We start from the raw sequence: 8,873 nt of genomic DNA on the forward strand, positions 1-8,873 counted from the left end.
TGTGGATGAGAATAGTAGGACCAAGAGAATTGAAATTGTTGATGACTTTAGAACTTGGTATTTGCTATGTTCTCATTGCAAAATGGTTAGATCCTTGAATGGGATCGGGATGGTCATTTTGTGAAGGACTTTTCCACTCACATGTCTTTTGTGGGTTATGTTGTGATTAAAGTCATAATAATGCATTGTTCTCATGTGTGTGCTCATGTCTTGAAATTGTTAGAGCAATTGCGAGGGACTTATTTCGATAAGTTCCTTATGTTGATTGATGTTATGTTTTACAAGATTCATGTGGTGTTTTACAAGGTTCACATGTCTTGTGTTGAGCATACCCTACATGATATGCATAATAGTTTTTCGTCACACTCTTCTCATAATAATGATCACTTATTCAAAGTGTTGGAGCAATTAAGTGAACATCATGTTGACAACTTTGATTCTTTACTTGGTATGATTCCTTGTAATATTCAAGAAAATGATCTTAAGATGGAGGTGTCCTTTTGTTCTCATTGCTAAATTTGATTTTAAATGTGTTGGTGCAAGTTGGTTCGTTGATTATGATTGTGAGAACCATATACTTGTTAGTGAAGACTCCTTCGGATGAAGAATTCGCCAAATCCTTCGTCTTCTTGTTCATTCCTTCATAGAAGGTTTGGTGCACCTCTATTTCCTTCATGCGATGGTTCGGGCATGACTCCAGAAGACTCATGTATTTCTCCCAGTACTCGCTCAGGGTCTCATCGTACTCTTGCCTTATACATGATATCTTTCTCTTCAGTGCGCTTGTCTTTGAAGAAGGGAAAAACTCAGCCAGGAAAGCTGACTTGAAATCGGCCCATGTGTTGATGGAGTCGGCTGGTAGGCGCATGAACCAGGTGTTGGCCTCCCCCTTTAGGACAAATTGTAGGGCTTTCAATCTGTAGTCATCCTCGCTTGCTCCTGCTGGTCTGCTCCGCGCCTTACAGATTTTGCAGAACTCATTAAGGAACTCGTAGGGTCCCACGTAACTCTTCCCACAGTACGTTGGCAAAATTGCGATAACATGGGGTTTAACATCACATGTTGTTTGACCTGGGGTGACCACTATGGCTTGCGACGGGGTCTCCGTCGGCATGTGCATTCAGCGTTGCGAGTTCTGGATCGTCCACAACTTGATCAACCATTCTCACTGTTACTCTTACAGGTTGGGGTGGAAGCTCTGAGATTTGGTATTCTACGTCTTCTTTCTCCTCGTCGCTGCTCGTGCCTAGGTCAGACAATGCTGTCGACAGGCCAGAACGAGTGGTTACGAATATCGTTCTTCGAGGAAGTATCCTTGGTCTCCACTGGACAGGAGCCGAGTTACTTCTCATAAACTGAAATAAAGAGAAAAGAAAAAATTATAAACAATATATACACCAAAATATCACACACAATAACAGATATGAATGCCATCCATCCCCGGCAACAGCGCCACTTTGAAAGTGCAGGTTTTCGGTGTTGTGTTAAATTAGAGGTGCGTCCAACTGATCAGGATAAAATCCCAACCTAGCTGAGTCGTTGGCACGACGACCGGAACCTGGTATCAAATAATTTCCTCAACCCACTTCTAAGGGTCGAATCCCACAGAAATGGACACGTTCAGGTAATTGCGGTGATAATCTGGGAGGTTTTGGTTAGCTACCACACCTTTTAGGTTGAGATTCTACCTAGACAGAAATTAAAGATGGTACCCTACTGACTAGTGACCGGGAAAGTGACTAACATGTGGTTATGTACGTGAAATAGGGGACAAGGTATCTCAGAGGCATGTGGAGGTAGAAAGTTGCTAAATGAGGAAATTAGAGCAGCAGAGTATATTTGGTGGCTGGGTGGCAACTCTGATAGGTTTGGAGGGTACAAACTTAAAGTAAGGTACAAAAGTAAAAAGTAACTAAAAAGCAAATGTGGTCCAAAGTAAAAGTGGATTGTGATGTTTTCTTCAGGAAAAGTATCAACAGAAATTACATGAACTCAAACTCCATAGATGAACACAGATTCTCAACTTCAAACACAAGATCATCGATTAAAAAGCTTAACCTTAAAGATTAACTGCTAAACTGCAGATTACTCCTACTGGCTAACATGCAAGCTGGTGATGACAACGCAAAATAGGAAAATCATGCACGAAAACTTAAACTGAAACATGAACTTGAAATTTCGATCAACGACTCCAGATTTAGCCTACTCAAACGAAAACATGCGTAAACACTTAGAAAATAAAAGAGATAAAGGATCTAACTTTCCTAGGCAGAATGAAGCAGATTCAAACCAAAGAGAGATGCGAAAAACAAATTTCATAATTAAAACATTTGGATCTTAACGAAATACTTCAAAAGGCAACAAGATTAAAGTTTGCAACAGATCCAACGAAGAAAGCTAGTAAAAGTTAAACTAGGAAAGCGATTAAAGATTGTTTATGCCACTACGGGCGATGAAACTGCTACTGCTATGAGACAAACTGGCTGGAACGATGGATGATGACTCTCCGGTGGACGTCTGGACTTCAGGTGACCATGGTTGTGGCGAGGAACGAGAAGAACGTGGATAATGCTGAAGGAACTGATCTTCGAGAGAGAATTCTAACTAAGTGTAGTGGTTGGACTTTCGAACTCAGAACTTTTTTTTTCTCTCTCCAAGTGGCTTCTTTTATAGGGAGGCTGGCCCTTGCTTTTAGGGTAGACTTCCTTCACGAATTAACTTTTATGCCCTTGTTTATGGTTGATCATCCCAGCTATCCTTCTTCTCCATCTAGAGCCTTTTCTCTAGCATGCATCCTGCTCAGTATTGCACCCTTCTAGCGCTCATTTCACCTGCATCGTCCGAACCGTCTACTACTGACTTGGACCCCTTTATCCTGCACACTTAAGCAATTGTTTTGCAGATAATACATGCAAATCACAACATACTACCAGTAACCAAGGCTTAGAATACAACTTATCAAAGCTCCCTATGAAATATCAATATGCTACAACTATGAAGAAATGGAGGGAGTACCTCTACTAATTTTGGAACTCTGATTATACTCCCAGTAAGTGTGTTTTGATTTAATAATGGTTTTAGTTTTTGATTACTTGTTGGTATTGGTGCATCAACAAAATAAATACTCCCTCTTTGTGAAGTTTTATCCAGTTTTGCAATTTTGGTTCGTTCTTAAAAATTTGCCACTTTGTTTTTTTTCTATTTTTGGTTAATGGACCCTACTATCCACTAATTCTTTACATTCGCATTATATTATAAAACTAATACTTCCTTTGTCCCATTAAAAATAAAATGTTTTCTTTTTGGGTTGTCTGATGATAAGGCTCGTTTCATGCATCGATTATTGCGTAAATTTATATACTTTCAGGGAGTTAACATGCAAAATTTGAGTTTAGGTGTGCATGCTAGGTCCAGTAGATCGTGCTAGCTGGCCAAGTAGATGCAGGATGAGCAGAACTGGAGTAGAAATTTTGAGGAGAATTTTAGCGGAAGAAGCAAGAAGTAGGAAAAAAGAGCAAAACTTAGAGACACCCTTACTTTAAGGTAACAATTTTCATATCATGAGAGGCATACCCTAGGAATTTGGGCCTCAAGCCTCCCTATATAAATGGAAGAATGTTGAAGAATGAGGAGCTCCCTTTTAGCTAAAAAGTTCTCCGGGCTCACAACTTCTCTCCAGCTCCAGTTCAAGCTCTCTGCCTCCACACTTGGAGGAGGGGGAAAATCTCAGTGTTGTGTGTTCTCTAGCTGTAATCGTGGTTCCACCGCTCGAGGAGAGAAGAAAAAATTTTAATTTCTGTCTTTCTACGTTGAATTGCATTTTGCAAGTTGATGGTGCTTTGAACATTTTAGTTTAAGAATTTCGTAGTTCTATCGTTTGTGGTTTTGGATATTGCTGTTGGAATCTAAATTCTGACCTTGTTTCTGATGTTATAGAGATTTATGATGAAGTTTTTGTTGTATTTCCTGATGTTGAGTTCGATTGTGTTTGTTGGATGCTTTTTGCAAATGGTAGTTGTTAGGATATCGTAGATCTAACTTGTTTAATGTCTGATTCCATGGATCCATGCTATTTCGTGTTTTGATTTCATAGATCTGGTGTACCTCGTTTTAGATCTGCATGATCATGGTTTACTTTTGTACGTGCAATCGTCTAGTAGTTGGTAGTTAGTAGTTTGAATTTCTGGTTCGTGAACTCGTTTCGAAGCATGATCTATTTCTTCATCAATGATTGTTTCATGCTCTGTTTTACTCTTTTTTAGCTTGATTACGTAAAGAAGATGAAGTAGTGGTAGTTACAATCATATCTGAATTTGTTTTTTACTTTTTGCTTTTTTTCTTTAATAGCTTTTCTGCCAGATTTGTTAGTTTAGGAAATTTGGTCCCCACTTTACTTTTGCATTTTGTCTGCCTATTTTAGGAATGTTTCCAGCATGCCCTTTTAGATACAGGTGTTCTTAGTTGTTTAATCTTCGATTTAAATGTTTATTTCAAGTTTAGTCTTCATGCATGTTTCCGTACATAGTCCGTCTAGTGGACCTGTTAGATAGAGTCCTCTGGCAAGTCAAGTAGATTCTATACTCACTCAGTTGCGTGGCAATAGCCAAAAACCCTTCCAAAACGTCGCGAACACATGTATAGCGCATTCTTCCTCATGGGATTCAATCCATACTTCCCTATAATAGCTAATAGTATTGTGCGTTAAGGTTTTGAACATAGTCTCTGATTTCGCGTCCGACGACACGCAGATATGTTTAGGTAGTTTGCTTGACCAGTTGGTCTGGTCGGTCTACTCGAACAGTCTGCCATTTTACTTGTTTATCTTACAGCATGCGTTTTCTAGGTAGCTTCATCTAAAAATGAAACATTTCCTAAAATTGAAACAACACCATCTCTACCTTTTCATTTCTCTTACCTTATTCTCTCCTCATTAACTCACAAAACAATACTCAATAAAATCCCATGCGAAAAAACAAATGTTTCATTTCTAATGGGACGGGGGAGTATATAAATGTGGGAGCTCATTATACTAACTTTTTCAACTCACTTTTTTCACATTTCTTAAAACTCGTGTTGTGTCAAACTTGGACGATGTTTCATGGACGAAGGGAGTATACATTAGGAAGTTTATTATAAAAATTTATTTTTTTATTTAATCCTTATGAAAACACAATCACCAAATATAATGGGAATTGAGTGATTGTAGAATGTGATCAGAGTGGCGCAGCGGAAGCGTGGTGGGCCCATAACCCACAGGTCCCAGGATCGAAACCTGGCTCTGATATGAGTGGCTTCCAAATCTGATTTTTGTTTTTTACCCAGTTTTAACAATATATATATCCGTAAACACCGTAAACACTCAAATAACTAATTTCAATTTTGTTTATCAACCTTCTTGTGTTGTTAAACTTAGAGATTTGATATGCTGAGGGGTTTTTTTTTACCCACTTTTAACAAAATCTATATCCATAAAAACTCAAATAACTAATTTCAATTTTGTTTATCAACCTTCTTATGTTGTTAAACTTAGAGATTTGATGAGGGACCAATTAGCGCCTCTATTCTCACTATTTTTTTTATAGTCCTTGCGAGTTTCTTTTTCCTCACCTACACATCACCTCTCTTCATCTGTCTACTCCATTAATCTCTCTCTTCATCCGTCTGCTCCATTAATTTTTTTCTCAATTGATAAACTCAACTTCATAATCTCTCTCTCATCTCCACGTATTTCCCTATTAATCCTTCTCTCTTCCACCATTTTTTGGTTTCTCAAATTTAATTTCAAGAGATTACAAAACCCCCCTCTTGCCTAATTCTTAATTTTCTCCAATCACGCTATTATCATGCCCTCTCTCTTACACCAATTTTTGGGTTCTCAAATTCAATATGAAGCAGATTCACAGCATCTTGCCCCATTCTTAATTTAAACATTCAACTTACCGTCGTCGACTAAGAGTTATAATTTGATTGTTGGAGCTGCATTTTCTAGGGGAAATTAAACCCAACATATATTACTCGCCGGTTACACAATTTAATGGGGAAATTAGACCCAACATATATTTATCCCCAAGGAAGCAGAAATGGTAAAATTCTAACTTTTGTTGTGAAAAAATTGCTTTCTTGAGGGGGCTTTTGATGAGAATGAGTCTTGATTTGATAAGCAAGATTGGATTTGTGGTGGAGAAGGTGAGTCTAGATTCAACATGCAAAGTTGGATTTGGGGTTGAGATAAAAAGGTTAGCTTCTGATTTACAATTTTTTTGCATAGACCTTTGATTTGCAAATCAAAGGAGGACTGGTTATGTGATACACTGTACAAAATCAATAAATTCTTCTAGGACGACGGACTGTGCTTGATCAAACCATTAAAATTATTGATTTTACTCACTCGGTCTTATGATGGTGCAAAGCAAAATTGGTAGAAAGAGGGGATGCGTCTGGAGAGATAATAGATAAAAAATGCATGGAGAGACGAAAGAATGGTGGAAGAGGGAGGAATTAACAGAGAAATACGTGGAGAGGGGAGAGAGAGAGAGAGAGAGAATACATGAGGCCCTCATTTGTCCCTCGCATTTTGTCACTCAGCATATCAAATCTCGTTAAACTTATGTCTTTGTATTGATATTTAAATTTGCATGTTGTATTGATAAAACTATGTCTTTGTATTGATAATTTTAACACAGAGAATTAAAAGTTACTCCCTCTGTCCCCGATTAAGAGTCACACTTTGACCGGACACGAGTTTCAAAAGATGTAAAGAAATGTTGGTTGAAAAAGTTAGTGGAATGTGGGACCCATTTTTTTATATTGGTTTTATAATAAAATATGAGTGGATTGAGTTAGTGGAATGTAGGACCTACTAACTATTTATGGTAAAAATGAAATGTGACTCTTAATTAGGGATGGACCGAAATGGAAAAGTGTGACTCTTAATAGGGGACCCTACTATTAAATTCATCATCTTTAATACAACAAAAACATCACATTGTTTAAGCCAATTTGAGTAATTATGTCAATTTCTTTATAATAGTGTGAACTACAAAAACAATCTCTGGACTATGAGTTTATCTCGCCAATAGTCCATGGACTTTAAAAATATCTACAGTAGTTCCTGGATTAAGGGTTTATTTCTTAAGTGGTCCTTTTGCACTATTTTATCCCGTAAATGCCCCAAGAAGTGAGATGGGCATTTTTTTTCATTCACAATTTAACCTTTTTAATCTGAGAATTATTTCAAACTACCAGCACTGCGATATTATTTTAGTATTGAAGCTGATATTATTTCAAAAACTATCTTTTTCTTCCCTCTTGTTTCTTTTTTTTTCTCAATCACCATCACCTTCACCTTCATACCTGTCATTGTCAAATCCTAACCCAATGTCGCAGCAATGTGGCGCAAAAAGATATGTATACTACAAAAAGATTTCCCTATCTTTTTCAATTAAAGGTATATGATAAGTCGCATTCTAGGCCTTGGTTATTGGTCAGTATGATGGGCTTAACCGTATATTATGTGCAAGAAAGTTACTGAAGTGTGCAGGTTAAGGTACAAGTCAGGAAGAAAGGTGTCGAAGTAAATCGAGTAAAAAGGACGCTGGAAGGGTGCAATACTCACTAGGATGCATGCCACAGAGCTCGAGATAGAGAATGAATGATTACTAGGAAACGACCAACTATTTGAGGGGCAAAGACGACATTTCACATGAAGAGAAAGCCCTAGAAATTAGGGCAAGCCACCCTATAAATAGGTCACGTGAAGAAAGAGAGAGAGTTTTGGGAGGTTCCAATTCCACACTTGGAGGCTAGCTCCTCTACTTCTCGTTCCTCGCTCTTAGTCCAACATTTACCTGAAGACTTCGGTCATCCGCCGAGGGGGAGTCACCGCCGTTCCAGCCAGCCATCGTAGTTAGAAAATCCACTGTTTCATTGCTCTAAGGAGCCAAACAATCTTTACCGCTTTGTTTTTACGTTTTTCGTAGTTTAAACTCGTGCTATTTTGCTTGCATTTGACATGGATCGTAACTAGTTTCTTGTTTGAAGATCGTATGTTTTGAATCTCGTTTTAAAATGAAGTTGATGTTTGTTTCCTCTCGAATTTCAGTTATGGTTTTATTACTTTTTGCCTAGTTAGTTAGATCTAGTATTTTCACGTTGATTTCATTAATTGTAAGCTTTGATTTATCTTGTAGGCTTGATCCGGTTATTGCACAAGCATTACAAGTTTCTAATCGATTTAACTCATGAAAATGTATGGGATTCATCGTTGTTTAGTTTCTGTCACCTTGCATGTTAGTCAATTTGCGTAAACGTAGGATTTGCATGTTTAATCGTCTCGATTTCGGATTTAATTCCAGTTTTTAATGTTAACAAGTTTAACTCAAGCCTTTATTCATGGAGCCTTCATTTCTCGGCATTTTGTATTACTCGGTGAGGAAGACAATGTCACCATCTAAATTTGGGACCACTTTTATGCTTTTAGCCACTTTTCACCTTTTGTCCTTTTACTTTTTCAGCTTAGTTTGCAGATTTGGTAGTTAGTCGGTCAGTGCAGTCCTTGCATTCACGTACAAGCCATATCCCTGATGATAGTAACTTACTGGTCATGATAGTATAGGTCCCTTTTCAGTTTCACGTCTAGATAAAACTCAACCCTCAAAGTGTGGTAGCAAACCAACCCTTCCAGAATGTCGTCTCGATTGAATTACGCCCACATCCATCTCTGTAGGATTCGACCATTTACGCCATTATATTAGCTAATAGAAGTGTGTTGAGGTTTTAATAACAAGTTTTAGGTTTCGTGCCAATGACACGACTAAGTTGACTAGTTGAACAAACGACCCTGCACAAACCTGCTCTTTCAGTATACATAATAA

General features: G+C 37.9%; 1 non-coding gene across 1 annotated transcript; it reads left to right on the top strand.

Annotated features, from left to right (window-relative positions):
* The first annotated feature begins 5,212 nt into the window (after positions 1–5,212).
* TRNAM-CAU lies at positions 5,213–5,284 on the top strand. The gene has a single exon. It is a non-coding gene; the product is annotated as a tRNA-Met (tRNA).
* The last annotated feature ends 3,589 nt before the right edge of the window (positions 5,285–8,873 follow it).

The sequence above is a fragment of the Salvia hispanica genome, chromosome 4 (assembly GCF_023119035.1).
Source record: "Salvia hispanica cultivar TCC Black 2014 chromosome 4, UniMelb_Shisp_WGS_1.0, whole genome shotgun sequence".
Lineage (NCBI taxonomy): Eukaryota > Viridiplantae > Streptophyta > Magnoliopsida > Lamiales > Lamiaceae > Salvia > Salvia hispanica.